Source organism: Pezoporus wallicus, unplaced genomic scaffold (assembly GCF_028554395.1).
Source record: "Pezoporus wallicus isolate ANWC-B61680 ecotype Strahan unplaced genomic scaffold, APGP_CSIRO_Pwel_v1 contig_6598, whole genome shotgun sequence".
Lineage (NCBI taxonomy): Eukaryota > Metazoa > Chordata > Aves > Psittaciformes > Psittacidae > Pezoporus > Pezoporus wallicus.
Window position 1 is genome coordinate 1,386,336 of NW_026637213.1, and position 15,233 is coordinate 1,401,568.

The window sequence follows — 15,233 nt, forward strand, 5'->3', positions numbered from 1 at the left end:
CTGAACTGATTCCAAACTGTATTTCTCCCCTTAGGGTACTTCGCTTTCACAGATTGCCTTTCAACACCCCCTTCTCTACCCTGTGCTAGGTACAACTGAAGTCCTATAAACCCATAAGGCGATGCAGGGAGTTTTGTCTGATCAATTTGAGGCAGCACCCTGTGTGAGTCCTGTATCTCAGTGTGTTACTGGCACTTTAATCAGGCCAGGAGGCAATTCCTGTAAGCAGCTGAGTTAGAGGGACTTTTAGTTTCTTGAAGCAATTTAAAATAGAACATGCTACTTCTGGAAAACTAAATACTTTGGTTTTTTGAGATCATAAAACCAGTTTTGATCAAAAAATGTCACTGTTCTGACTTGGCGTTTCCATCTCATGGAAAGAAAATAAATTTCAATATTTTATCACCTGCTTACAACGAAAAAAATCTTCAGGTTTCCCAAGAGATAAAAACCTCTTAATCTCACTAAGTTTTCCTCTATGCTCTACAGTGACTCCCATAAAATTACCTACAGAACAGAGTTTTCCTTCCCCATATCGAACCAAAAAGGCTGCTGTACTTCATTTTACTTGATTTGAACTGGGCAGCTCTGTGCTCTATGGCATTGGAAGCTCAGAAGTGAAACCCAAGTGAAAGCAGTGCTGTCTTCTGTAGAGCACTACCCGCTCATTTAACCACGTTACTGGTGGGGCAGACACCTACTGTTGGCGGTGAGGGCATCTCTAACTCTGCCAACATCAAACCTGTCATGTGAAGGGAGATAGACATAGTTCAACAGGCAGTTAGGGAGCTTGAGCAAAGGTATGAGACCCTTCTACTGACCCTCCTGCACCCAGAAATTATTATGCCAAGTGTGACTTATTATATTTTTGGCCACATGTGCAAAAATGCAGGCCACATCTTAAAGCTGGATGGCCAGAGCTGAAGTACAGTAGTGTAAGGAAGAAGAATGACTCTCTAAAATGAGAGGAGAGACTGCAACTGTGAAACACTTCCTACTCCCATAGCTAAAAGACAAATGATTTCAAGAAGAAGCTTTCTCTCAGATTATCTGCCGTGATAAACACTTTTCAGCAAAAAGGTAATGAGAAAAAGCAGTGCCTAACCCCAGGGGAAAAGAGAGAGACAACAGAGATTGCATCGTGCTATCGGTATGCCACCAAATCAGCAATTGATGCTAACGACAAATGGACATTTGAGATAAAATCGCTGCCATGCATTGAAGCCTGTGCCTACCTCTGATGCAGACCTGGAGCTCTGCTTTCTCTTTACACCCTAACAACGTCTGTGCAGCTTATCTCTCCCAGTAAAACGCTATTGAGCAGAACTTCATGCGAGTGCTGCGTGGGGTGTGTGTGTGAACAGGTCTGTGTGTGGGAGAACATTTGTGTGCTTGCCTGTCAGGGTATGAGCGCCCCATGAGCATCTCTCTACCTGTGGGAGGCACAGAACTGGGGTGTATCCACCCCTTCGCAGCTGCTGCTAAGAGTTAATAGGATTAGTCTGAGGTTTTAAAAGAGCTCCTGTTAAAGGCTTTCTGTGTTAGCTGAACATGTGGGTTACACATGGCACCTCGCTTTACCTCATAGGGCGTTTGGTGGAAGAAATCAGAACGACCACGTGTCTTGAGGAGCTGCTACAGGGTATTATCTTCACCACAGATGATATTATTCCTGCAAGGGAAGCGACCGGGGGAACAGGAATTGTATATTGAGGTCATGGAAGGAAACAGCATGAGGCATCACTTACATGCTGGGAGCAAATATTGAGGGATACTAGGGGTTGGCTCACGAGGTTTTAAAGTATTGCTCTGAAACCATCACACGTCATCTGTGCCTGGCAGGGACAGAGAGAAGGGAGGGTTGTGAGAATTAGGGGAAAGGCACAGGCACGTTATGCCTGTTGTCCTGTAAGTCAAAGTTTCCAGAAAGAATTATGGGAATGACTGGGCCACCTGAGTGGATGTTGTGCAGGGGCTGGGAAGTGTGCGGGTAAGGATGGCATGGTGTAGAGGGACAGCCAGGGCTGTCTCTCAGGATATAATCTGTGCAAGGTATGTCCTACCACAATGCCTGGGTATCCTGGAAGGGTTCCTCGTGGTGAGAAGGGTGCAAGAGTATCAGCCGTGCTGCAAGGGGTGGAAAGACTGAGCACAGCAGCCTTTCTTCTCCAAGCACGCAGCATGAGATCTTGGAGAGGCAGGATAAAGAAGGCAGATGCACTAGGGGGAAGAGTAATAAAAAAACCCAGCTGTAAAAGTACCCCATAGTGTTTAAGGTGTGAGAGGAGGGGTATGGATGTTTTCAGGTGCTTTGGACTCTCCGTACAGCCTGTTGCATAGTCAGAGAGTGCGGTGGCTGACATGAGTGGGGGGAATCAGCCTTTAAGCAGTGCTTGTACTGTGCCAGGCCCTAGTCCTGATGTACCTTTGTAGTTTCTCTGTCAGGTCTGAACAGCCAAAGCCTGGGTACAGCATGCATTCTGCACAGAGGACTGCCCATCTCCCCTGGCACACTGTCTGGGGTGAACAAGGTATTGCAAAGGTGGAGCCCCTGCACTCTGAAGCCATTGCATGCCAAATTGCTGTGCCAGGTCCATCCAGCCTGCCCTGCCCCAGCCCAAGCAGTAACATAGTGCTGTTTGTATCCTGCTCTGCTGCGGAGACTGAATCCCTCTTTCTGTTGGCTAGCAAATGTCTCTCTGGGGGATTGTTGCAGACAGCACTTGGGAAATAAAATAAGGCTTTCGTCCAGACCTTTTCTTGTCTCGGAGAAGTTCAGGAGGTTTCAAAACAACCTTCTCCTTGCAGGAACTCTGAATCTTCCAACCAAGCTAGCACTGGGTGGACACAAAACCATAAATCAGGCTCTGGCTTCTTTTGAAAGCACTGTGGGGTTTTTTTTTTACATCCCTGAATTTCCATTTTGTGATAAGATCCAGGAGGGTTTTGCACGGTGAGCCTGCACAATGCTGTGGAAGGGCAGGATACACTCAAGGGCACGTTCCAGAAGAACGCCCCTGAGATGTTCCAACTCAGCCGACCACAACCAGCCCAAGGTTTGTTCACTAATTAGATGATGTGGAGTGCTTTGGGGGACAAACACACCCTGGAGCAGCTGTGGGCTGTTTCCTCCTCCCTTTGCTTTTGCCTTGGTGACTCCATTTGGCCCCTGCTTAGGTTGTGAACTGCTCCAGACTGCACGTATCCCTCTTCTTTGTGAACCCTTTCATCCCCCTGGTGAGGCATGTATAGCTGCAGGCACATCAGCAAATGAAAAGGTGTGCCTTCCCAAGGCACAAGGATGCACGTGTACGGACCTTGTATGGACAAGGTGTGAAGATTTTAAGTAATTCCTGCCCCTTCTGCTGCCTTTTCTGCTATCCTAGATCATCTGTTATTAGAATTATGTGGAGGGAAACTAGATATAGGTTGTGAGTCAGACTGTACTGTTCAACCTGTGAAGACAAACCTAGACTTTCTTAAGACAGGTTTGTTTTTAAGCTGAGCCCCCTAGAAAGGAGTATGTGAAACACCATGTTTAAATAGCTGCTTAAACCAGCCCTCTGACAATGCTCTGGCCAACCTCAGCCCTTCCTACAGCTCACCAAGGTCTCCATTTATCATTTTCCCTTACCCGCTGCATTTGTGTGTGTTACTGATCAGTGCAATTTCACAGGCCTGCTAAGGGCTGCTTTGTGTGACCTCCCTGCACGGAGTTCAGGGATCACTGCTCCAAAATGCACCCACGCCATGAACTCAGCTTTTCTTTTCAGCTTGATGCAAACCTCTAATTGCTGCAAACATCTAGAGTTTGGCAGCAAACTGTTGTGAATGTGAGCAGAGCGGTACCCTTAGCTTAACAAAGCAAAAGTAGAAGAAACAGACATGCAAGAAAATAGAGGTGTGTATATATATACATATATATGAACACATGGTCCTAGCCACAAAAAGTTTCTGAAATGGCTGCACTGACCCAGCTGGTGTGGGTTTAGATCTATAATTGCAGTGTTTCTCATGACAATTCCTCTTTCCAAAAGCTTCCTGGCAGAGACAACTTATCTGGCATGAACAACAGTGTGAAATGAAGATAAATGAAGAATGTGGGCCCATGAATCCCTAGAAGTAAGCTGGTTTGATCTTATTCAGATGAAAGTTTTCAGGTACTGTTTTGTACTGTTTTTTTCCTCTTCTATAACTAGAAAAGCAGCAACACAAGTAGCAGCTGAAGTAATCAGTGGAGGGAAAACATAGCCGCGCAGTTTGTATGTCATCTTAGGGTTTAAGTGAGCCCAGCTCATGTCCTGCTTCTCCTGTAAACTGCTGTATAGGGGCCTTGAAAAACACATATCCCATGTCTTCATTTCATAGTCTCAATTTAAGCACATTTTGACATATGGCTTGGACTATATGTCCTGTTGTGGCCAGTACTAAAGCAGCAGCTATAGCCTGGTGTCTCCTCTCTGAGTGTGGCATTAGCAAAAGCATGGCTTTGTGGAGCCCGACTACTTCTGAAAGGCAGGGATCAGCACAGGGCCAGAGGCACTGTGAAGGGACTTCTGTTTAGGAGGATAGAAGGTACGAAGCTGCGAAGGCTAGAGCAATAATTATAAAAGTAGATAATTATATAAGCAATAGATGAACATTCATTAGGCAAATCTGCATATTTAATCTTAGTCTTTTGACTCAATTTGGGAGTGACCCCTGTGCTGTGATACAAGAGGAATGTTCATCATGTGAACCCCCCTGTCCAGACAATGGAATATGAAGACAGCTGAAGTCCCCATACAGCTGAATTTCCTTGGTTTATGCTGTTCAGGTGTACGTACCCATTTGGATCTGTTCAGGCAAAGGATGGAAGAACTGCACAGCAGGAACCTTCCCTTCCCTTCTCTCACTTCCCCATAAGTTGGCTGCAGAAATGCAACGTCTCCATTTTTCAGGCACACAGTTTGGTTCTGCTGTAGGTATTTTAATACCACCATGGATCAGGCAGGTTCTAATTGGCTTTCATTAACCCCTTATGTAAGAGATGTCCAATTCTTTCCTATCTTTGGGAAGTATTGAAATAAATCACCACCACCAACCTGATCCAGCTGATGGCTCTGTAATCAATAGGTATCAGACATCTGCCCACACAGAGAGGTGGGGAAGTCAGGTTTCATCTCCTGACTCAAATGATCCCTTTAAGGGAAGTTCAGTAAAATAGAATCCTGCTGTATTATCAAGCTGTAAGTCACAGCAAGAGAAGAGACAAGAATAGATGAGTCACAGATCACTGATTCTCTTTTCTCTTGAATGAGGCTCTATGAATGTATTGGAAATTTTTGATCTTTCTGCAAGATTCATCTTGTTCATTTCATTACCATTAATTTTTAGTTGTCTGTTCTGTGGTGGGTGTTTGTGTGTGCGGTTCTTTACATGATGGATAAAGACGCACAAAGTAACCCTTATGCCTACTGACTTCTGTTGGTTTGTTTTTTCTCCAAGAGCTGACAGAGGTGTTTTTCCCCAGTGATAGAAGAGCACAGTTTTCTGAGGAAGAAGGTGAAACATTTGGTCTGAAACTCAGGATAGTTTGGTGCTACAGTGCTGCTGAAGTATCAAGAAAGTTGCAGTTTGGGTGTCAATGAAGTTGGGTTCCTAAAGCAAGCTGGCAGCATATCTCATAGGAGATGGAGGTGGAGCTTCATCGACTAAGATTTTAAACATGCATAGTTTAGATGTCTAGGTCTGAACCCCTCACGCTAGCCACCCTGTTGAGTGTTGCTGTAGTTCTTACTGCCAGAGGGCAGTTCTCTTCAGCCACACTGCCTGGTGAAAGGAGCTAGGAGGCCTTCTGTTCCTATGTCCTTTTCTTTGAGAAAGAGAAATATAAACTCCTTTAGCCACAGATAGAAAAGTCTTTCTGCAGAGGATAGTGGATCCAGCAGTATGATAGGCGAAGGGAGCAAATTCGTCTTCCTTCTCTCTGACAAATGTTAGGATATTCATTGGGTGGTCTTTAGGTGATTAGGTGTGGGTTTGGGTTTTTTTTACATATCAGGATACTTTTGCCATCTTTTGTTTCTTAAAGACTTTTACACTCACTTCTTGGGGACTACAAGAAGGAATAGATTTTTGAAGAAAGAGGGTCTGGGGGCCTCAGGGTAAAGACCTAGATGCCTTTAGGAGTGTGAAGGAGGTTGGACTGGTTATATGCCCCACTGGTTGTTAAAAACATGTTTTGCGATAAATTTTGGTACTGAAATAGAAAGTCCTGTGCATTTCCAGCCCTCCTACTAGGGAAGGGAAATGTAAACCCATATAAATCAGTTCTCAGTAATGGTTTCCACCTGCATTTGGAGACAGGCTAAAAACCTCTGAAGGGTCATATCTAGGCCTTGTTCATCTTAATTGTTTTTTTCCATTTTACTCCAAACCCTAACTTTGAATACTTCTCATAGAACCATTTCTCCAACATGTTAATTTCTCCCCTTATTCCCCACCACAGATGACCCTTTCCCCTGCCTTGAGATAGAACAACTGCATCTTTATTTCCCCTGGTGTCAACTGCCTTTGGAAGGTTTGTGGTTTGTCTTTGTTTTTCACCATGCAGATTTCCTTTCATTTCAACACACAGAATTTCAGGCTGGATTGATGGTCCTGCAGAGCAATGTTTTTCTGTGTGATAAATAACACAGGGGCTCCCCGTACTGATCAAATGAAGCTGGGATTTCCAAGGTGACAGAGTCCATAGATTTCTTGAAGGGTTTAAGTTCAGCATGCTCTGAAAAAAATACTGGTATTGTAATTGTACCACACTAAAAGGGCTTGGCTAACTGTTTTCTCCTCTAAGGGTGGGATACCTGTGCCACAGTGACAGCATGCTGAAGTGCATGTTGTCCCATTTGCTTGTCAACCTGAGCACCTCTGCTTCCTTCAGACAACCTTTGAGCAATTTGATCTAGTGAAAGGCGTCCCTTCCCCTGGCAGGAAGGTTGAAAGTATATGATCCTTGATGTCTTTTCCAACCCAAATCGTTCCATGATTCTATGATTTTGAGAGGGAGCTAATGGTCAAAACAGAGGCTGCTTTGTTCATATTTTTCATTGTTCATTGTTGCTGTGGTGGATGTTACCTTTTTCCCACCAGAACTCATGCTCATGTGGCTACATGCATGCAAAATGGAAAGATGTCTAATGCTTCTCACCTTTGGCTTCTGACTCAGCTCCACATCTGAAAATCATTGACTTGACAGCTTGGTTGCCCATCAGATGGGTAGATGAGATGCAGCATAGCTCTTCATCTGCTGGTATAAATAGTCTTCCTGTTCGGCAGTTAGCCAGAAAGGCCTGGGACAGAATTAGACACAAGGACTGCAATTTTTCTTCCTTCTGTGAGTCCCTTCTCAACTTAATTGCTAGGGTTTTTTAGGGTAGGAAAGGAGTGAGGGAAAGAGAGCTGGGATAATGGATAGAGAAGCTATCTAATCTACTTCTGATATTGCTCGCAGATCTAAATACACAGGATCCCTTTCTCCTGCAATTTGGCAGTCTGGCACATTGTGCTACCACAAAATTAGCTTAAAACATCCGGAAACCTTTAGGTGAGAAAACACAGTCAAAGTGAGGTGGAGCAGACAATAGAAAAAAACCCTGTAAGGTCCAACTAATCAGATACCTTGAGATCCCAGTGTTGCTCAATCTGCTTAGCAAAAATTAAACTGATGACTTTGACCTTTTTAGGGCCTTAATTTTACATATGTAATGCTGTCGCTTCATAATTTCCATTTGTAAGATTCAAAGCAGCTTAAAAAATGAGGGAAGTTGAAGCAATCCTTTATTACAGACTCGCTAAGAGAAATGATTTAACAATGCTATTAACAGTCACAAGACTTGCCCATTCTGCCTATGCGCAAAGTTAACATATCCTCCAGACTCCTCTTACCTCATCCAAAGTTATCAAGTAGCTTGGTAAAAGTGCTTCATTAATAATGTTCTTCCCTGCAGCTAGCTGATGCTGTACTCCCCACCTGAAATCCCCCTATATACTTGTTTTTTTTCCCTTATAAAAGGGAAACGTCTCATAAAAGGCATTCCACGTTATGCAGTCTGCATTTATCTGATGGCCTTCTGTATAGCACATGCGTTACGCTTGGCTAATTGCTGGTCTCCAAATAAATGCACAAAGTAGTATGTTTGGATTCAGGTTCCTGTTTGGTTCATTAGAGAGACAGGACCAGCTACAGATTACAGTTATGACACTGCACCAAGTATCATCAGGGCTGACACTGAGGTCCTAAGTTCAGGTTTGAGCCCAGACTATGCTTTTTAAGTAAAGAAACCTGAAGTCCTCTAAGGAGCAGGGCTCTGTAAGAAACTGATGGATACAATCATTTCAGTTTCTTTAATGTTTGTGTTTTGCAACTTGGTGAGGCCTGACCTGAGCAGAGCAGACACTGATGAACCACAAGATAACCATTTCAGAGATGTGGGGAGCTGAGCACACTGGTCAGATGTTTATTACAGTGGCTGCCTGCAAAGCAGTTTGTCAGGAGGAGCTCTGATAAATTCCCTTATGCTAACAGATATTGTTACTTCCTTGTTTTCCCTTCCTCGCATTCTGTATTTGGTAGTGTTAGATGAGGTACGTAGGCACCTGGAGCTCATGTGAGGTTTGAACCAGCAGAGATCAGAGCTGCATTTCAAAGTCTTTTCAGATTCCCTGTTGCTGCTTGTTCCATCTCCTCTGGACCTTCCTCCTGCCTGAAATGCCAGAATGAAGTGTTCTCTGAAACTCTGATTGCATGGTCTGTTTCCCCCAGTGGTGCCTGGTAAAAGAAATCTTCGTTCTTGGATATCAAATTTGAAAGCAAAAGTGAGAGAGAAAATAACAGTTGCTTTAAATAATGAATAAAATTACCAGGAGATTTATTTCCCCTCGCATCTCTCCTCCCTCATGCAGATATTCTCTTCTTTAAAAACAGTTTTCCAAAGTGAGTTTCTTGCTGGATCTACAGCATCCTCTGTTCACATACCAAATGGGAATAACTAATGCATGGGAGTGCAGACTTTCACTCAGCAGTAGCAGCATGTCTTGGATTTAATATAGCTAGAAGGTTGTATATGTGTGAAGAACTAGGGTTATCTCCCTAGTACATTCAGTGACAAAATCCTGCGTTTTTCTGAACAAGGATGAGAGTAGAGGTGGCAACTTATTGATTTCTAAGTGGGGCAATAAATGATCAATTAATTATTTCACTATAGGAACTCAAAATGGTTTACATGATAAAATGGATCTATGGTTGGCCTAGTATAGAAATCCTCCAGGCAAAGCTGGAGATGCTGCTACAAATCTTCTTGAACCCCTTTTGCCTTTGAAACTGGCATATTGGAATTGATTACAAAGTTGGCATTCTTCAACTCATATTCTGTGCTTAGGAAAGTGGAATGCTGCTCCTTTCACCCCTTTTTTCACCCCTTTCCACTGCATAGCTCTTTGTTTTCATTCAGTTTGTGGTTATAATTGGTCATCTAACTCACAGTATTGCTTCTTTCTTAGGGGCAGACAGCAGGGAGCAGCTCCTGGTGCCTACTTGCCTACAGAAAGCTAAAGTTGATTGCTGAAAGTTCTTGTGCCAATAAAATATAAAACCTAATTTTATATTTAAAGCAGTGCACAAAAGTGGGTGTGAGGCCGCTCGAATCCCAAACATTTAACAACAGCTCAAGCAATTGTTTCTGAGCATTTCCTTTGTGACATTTTTCAGATGTAACAGGGATATTTTTAGGATGAACAAGGTTAATCAGCTGCAATATAAAGTTTCAGTTAGCTTTTTATTTTTTGCTTGCTTTTCAGAATCTCTACACTTCCAAATGTCCGGGTGTCAACAGATACCAGAGTCAGGGAGCACTGATAAATGCTCTGATAGGGTCTATTCCCTTGTTATTTTTGAGATCATAGTGTCATAGAACGGTTAGGGTTGGAAAAGCCCTTAAGGTCATCTAGTTCCAGCCACTGAGAAGCAGGATGAATTTCAAGTCTTCTCTTGAAAGAGTTTGCTTTGATGGAAATTCTGTCCCTGTTTTCCAGAAGACTGGAAATGAGGTCAGGAATGGATTGAGCATCTTAACCGGAAATGAGGATGAGCAAAGTCCATAGCCATTTTCTTAATAGCTGTACCTGAATCTATTAGGTTTTGCTGCTTACCACCTAAATTTATAATATTATTCCCAACTACATAAAAAGATGAAGTTTTGTCCTGAACTCATATATCCCTGAACTTAAGAATCCTGTCCACAAACTCCTCATTGGGAGGGGGTGGTCGGGGGGATAGAACTCACAGTGTCCAGAAAGTGTTAAGTGACAGGCCAATTCCAACATTCCCCGAAAAGTTTTGACACCTTGGACTACTTCTGATGAAGGTTCAGCCAACGATATGACATAGAGACAGCCCTAATAGAGTTGATGGATAGAGGAGATAAGACTGAGCCAAAGAGCGACTATTTTTCCAAGCTTTATTAGAGGACTTGTTTGTTTAAGGCAAGAGTCAGAGCCTGCTTGCAGTAGCTGAAGACAAGAAATCATAAACCTATATGCAAAACCCCACTTAATTTGGAGAATGAAGCTGCTGAAGAGCTAAGAGAAATGAGAAGGAGACCCACACTGAATCCTGCTGTGGAATCTTAATTGCAGTATGGCACCCTGAGACAGCAGAGATGGGAGGCTTTCCTTCAACAGATGAGTGGGTAGACAGAAAGGATGAAAGGTGCATAGGAATCCTCAGGGGGAGACACTTCAGAGGTCAGTAAAGTCAGTCTAATATTTTCTCTATCATTTCCTGGGGGTGGGAAAAGGCAGGACTGTTTATTTTATAGGTTTGGGAGGTATTTCCTTGCTAATGTGAGTGAGCTGGTGATGTATTTTCTCAGTGGTTTTTTCACTTTGCAAATAGAAAAAGGAAAGTGTCAAGTTTGAAGTCAAGAGGGTAACTGTAGCTGGAATGATCTTCTGCTTGCCTTAGGTCCGTGGGTGCATCAGAATGGATGGCAGCAGAGGCAGGATTTAGGACTGGGATGCTGGAGAACATGCTGTTCACTCAGTAGGCAGAAGGGGTGTGTTGGAATTGCCCCCTGACAAAACTGGAGTGTCCACATCCACTTTCCTGAGGACACAGTCCCCTGTGTGGATTCCCTTCCCCTCACATTGGCTCCAGCAGCCTGGACACTTGTCAAATCCCCAGCACACAGCTGCCTGCATCTCACACTCCGTTATTATTGCTGATGCTAATCTCTGACCGCTGCACACGGGTCAGAACCAGGAGATAATTGCAGCTCCGATCTGCCAGGCACAGTCCTTTGTGAGTAGTTAATGAGTGTTCAGGAAAATAAAGCAGATAGAAGAAAAGGGGGATTGTGGTTTGCATACAGTGAGATAGAGAGTGAATAGGAGATGGAAGGAGGGGACAATTTACTGATGGGAGGAAAAGAAGGAATTAGGGAAAAAAATAAATCGTTTGCACTAAAAACTACTGCCCTAATCTTGTTTCAGCCAAGTGGATGCAGCTGACTCTATGAAGGGGACTAAGCAAGCAGGATTCGGTGACAGCCTCTGTCTGTTTGTAGTGCTGCAGAGGTGGGGGTCATTGTCTCCATTGCCAGTCAGGGGGCTGTACCCACAAGACCAGTATCCTTGTGCTCTTTGCTGTAGGTTATTTCCTCTCCTTTACTCTGCACTACATGGCCTGTGTGTATGAAGGTGCCCTCTAGAGATTGCCTATCTACTCCTAAAATTGTCTTTAGCTCTCTCTTAGCTTGAGTGGCGGTGACCTGTATCTCTGTATCTGAATTGCTGAACTTTATTCCCAGCTCTATCTTTATATCACATACAGTGGGATCGGTTTTAGTGTTTGAAGGAGAAAGGTGACTTTTATCAAATCTTCGCTAAGCAAAAGATAGCTGCATCTAGTGATCCATGTGACGTGACTCCTCACAAAGACCCCAGAGAGCGTGAGCGCTCTCTCTGATGGAGGAGGTAGCTCTACCTGCTCCTGTGACATCTGTCACAGGGGAAAAATGATGCAATACGGTGACATGACAGCTTGGTGGTCTGGGCTTCTGGAAACCAGAAACCACCTCAGTGGAGGGGAAGGAAAACTGCTTCCTGCAAATGAGTTAGAGTCACTGGGGATGGAGTTTGAGGGGGGAATAAATGATTGCGGAACGTGTTTGTGTCCATATGAGTCCCCTCTTCCTAACGACCATGTTAATGTGCTCATAAAAAGATATGGCACAGGGGGGACGTGACTGTTCAGGTTGATTAGCATTTTATGTCAGAACTAAGCTCCATGACAAACTGCTGGCTGGGTGGCCTGGTTTTACAACCCAGAAAACTCTAAGATGCTGAAAGTATGAGCTTCTTTTCCCTACTTGGAGTGCTATTGCAATAATAACATTATTAATTATTATTGACCTCTGAGGGGTCCTGCAACTCCCATGAAAACCCAAGATGGTGAGGGAGCTTTGGGGTAATAGGTGAGTGCTGACCAGAAGTGCTCTGTACTGGCACAACAGGGCAAGGACACTGATGACAGAAGTGCCTAAAGCCGGCTGCAAAGCATGAGTGACACCCTCTTGGCCCTACTAACCGTAAAAGTAGGTATTAAGTCCTAATGTCTTGGCCATACTCTGTCTTCCTCTGCAGTTTGCTGTTTGGTTTCAGTGAAGTATTAACTCTGCTTCACTATTGGTCCAAGCTCACCTGTACCATGGTTCTGTATTGCTTTGCAGTCTGGAGGCATGTGTTGCGTTGAATTACCCTTTGTTTGGAAAGATGTGAGGGTCTTTTCAGGGTGAGATGCACCATGGATGCATTTCCAGGTTTGGAACAATGTGTGGGGTCTTTCTTCAAACCCAGAAGCTGCTGGGCCAGATTTTTGTCCAATAATAATGGCTGAAGTGTAAATTGATAAAATGGGATAAAAAGAGGAAAAAAGCAGAGGGCTTGAAGCTGGCTGTGAATATGCCCTAGAGAGCACAAGCCTTTCCATCAGTACTGATGTCCATGTAGAAAGTCTGTTTTGCAGAGCTGCAGAGCAGGTTCAAACAGCAGGGCTTTGTACCACAAGGAGCAGCTCCTTCTGTGAGGCAGCGAGCAGAGGGACTATGCAATGGCAAACATTTATCCCATGTGCTCTGTGTTGTCTGCAGTGATGGAAGGGCTCCATCTGGTTAGAAGTCTCAGTATATAACTGCTTATCATATAATGTCACTCGGAAGTCAATTTTTTTCCTAAGGGGGGGAAGTGACAGGTGTTGAATAGCCTAATGTCAAGAGAATAACAGGTTTTACGCTAAGAGATTTAGAAATGTGAGAGAAGTGGTTTTAAGGGCAGATCAATCCTGTGAGTGAATACAGCGCGTTGTGCTGGAGGCGTGATGCGAGCCCAGCTGGAAGGAAAGTGAACCAGAACAGGTAAAAGCCATGCATCCTGCATGTGTGTGTGAGAGTACACATGCATATGTCACTAATAAAAACCTCAGCTGGGCAATCTGTCTTTATTCAGCCATGCACGTAAGCATGGGCCTCTTTAGAGAGTCTTACAGGATTTCCTGGAAAAACTGGAAATAGCTTTCTGGGTATTAGGAGTAACGCACATGCTCAAATGTGAGCTGAATGGAAGCCTAGAGCTGTGTGAGATACATCGGACTCTCTGCACTTCTGATCTTGCTGCTGAGTCCACCCAGGAGCTTGGCAAATCATTAAGAAGAATGTGTAAACACCTTCAAAAAGGTGTAAACTTCTCTTTCAGTGAACATAATGGAATCATTGGGTGCGTGGTTTCCACCCCTTCCTCCATACCCTCCTCTTCTCACTGTGCCCACTGGGAAGGGGTTTTAGGTATTACTGATACAAAGAAATGAATTGCTAGCACACTTGACTTGAGGACTTAAAGAAAGAGCTTGCAATCAAGAGAATTTAGTTGAAAAACCACATAAGGAGGTTTTCACACTGGAAATGATTACAAGCTCTTCCAGTGGATAAGCAGGAAGTTGGCAACTGGGACTAAGCACTGCAACTCTCAAACTGAGTATTTGGGGTCACTCCACCAACAAAATATGTGATAAAATATGGGTATTTCTCACATCAATTTCAGTAGCATGGAGATGTAAGGAAATTGCTATTTGTACAGGAATGTTCCACAAGCTGGGATAGAGGGGGGAAAAAGACTTGCATTTCATTGAGTAAAATACTCGTTGTTAAGAATTTGTTCTGTTTGCCTTAGTTTGTCGAAGGGTGAATTAACCCTTTGGTTATTTCAGGGAACCTCAGATCACTTACGCTGCAGGCAGAACAGATGAAAAAGGAATGCAAGTGGGAAGGGTTTTCCAAGCTTAACCTATGAGCTGCAAACACCATGCTGAGGTGCCAAGATGAAATCCCTACTGTAGTTCTCAGTATGGTGCTTTTGCTTTCTTCTTTTATCAACCAGCAGTGAAACAGTTAACACTAGTGCCCTTCCTACTGCCAAGGAGAAGTGGGAGCCCTTGAAAGGGGCAGGAGGGTTCATCTGTCTCTGAGCCATAGTTTTGAGGTGTACTTTTGCTATGCATTTCAGCTGAGAAGCTTAAAACCTCACTCATTCAGTCTGTGACAGCTCCACAGCCGTTTAGCTATGGTTCCCTGAACCTCTGAAACAATTGCCCAGAGGGCACCCATAAATGTTTGTGCATATTGTAATGGGCTTCAAAGCCTTGGTGCAGCTGACTCTAGCCTTCAGTCCTTGCCTTGCAAATGACTGGTGTTCCATCATCTTTGTTGATGGGCTGTCTGAGGGTGTTAGTAAACACACAGGAGCCCAAGCTGAACTTCAAGATAGCAGGAGATGTCCTTGCATGGGCATTGCCATTAGGTACCAGGCCTGCTCCTGATTGGAAATTCTAGCCTTGTAGAGCAGCACACAGAAAATGAGCTGACAGGCTGCATATGGTGGTTGGAGATGGGCTGCCTCTGGTGAGAAATAGGGAAGCTGTGATGATAAGGAATAATACCAGTTGCTTCTGCTATGGGATTGTTATGTCCTGAAGAGAGATGTGTTTTTGATGAGAGCAGAATGAGCGGTAAGAAGTTTTGGCTTGTCATACCTACAGCCTTGTTCATCTCTTGTGAATGAGTGTGTGTAGTGCTACGCGTGCATCAGTGGCTTTCTTCTGGGGAGAGGATGACTTTTTAGTTCCATAGGAAAAGGAATGAAGG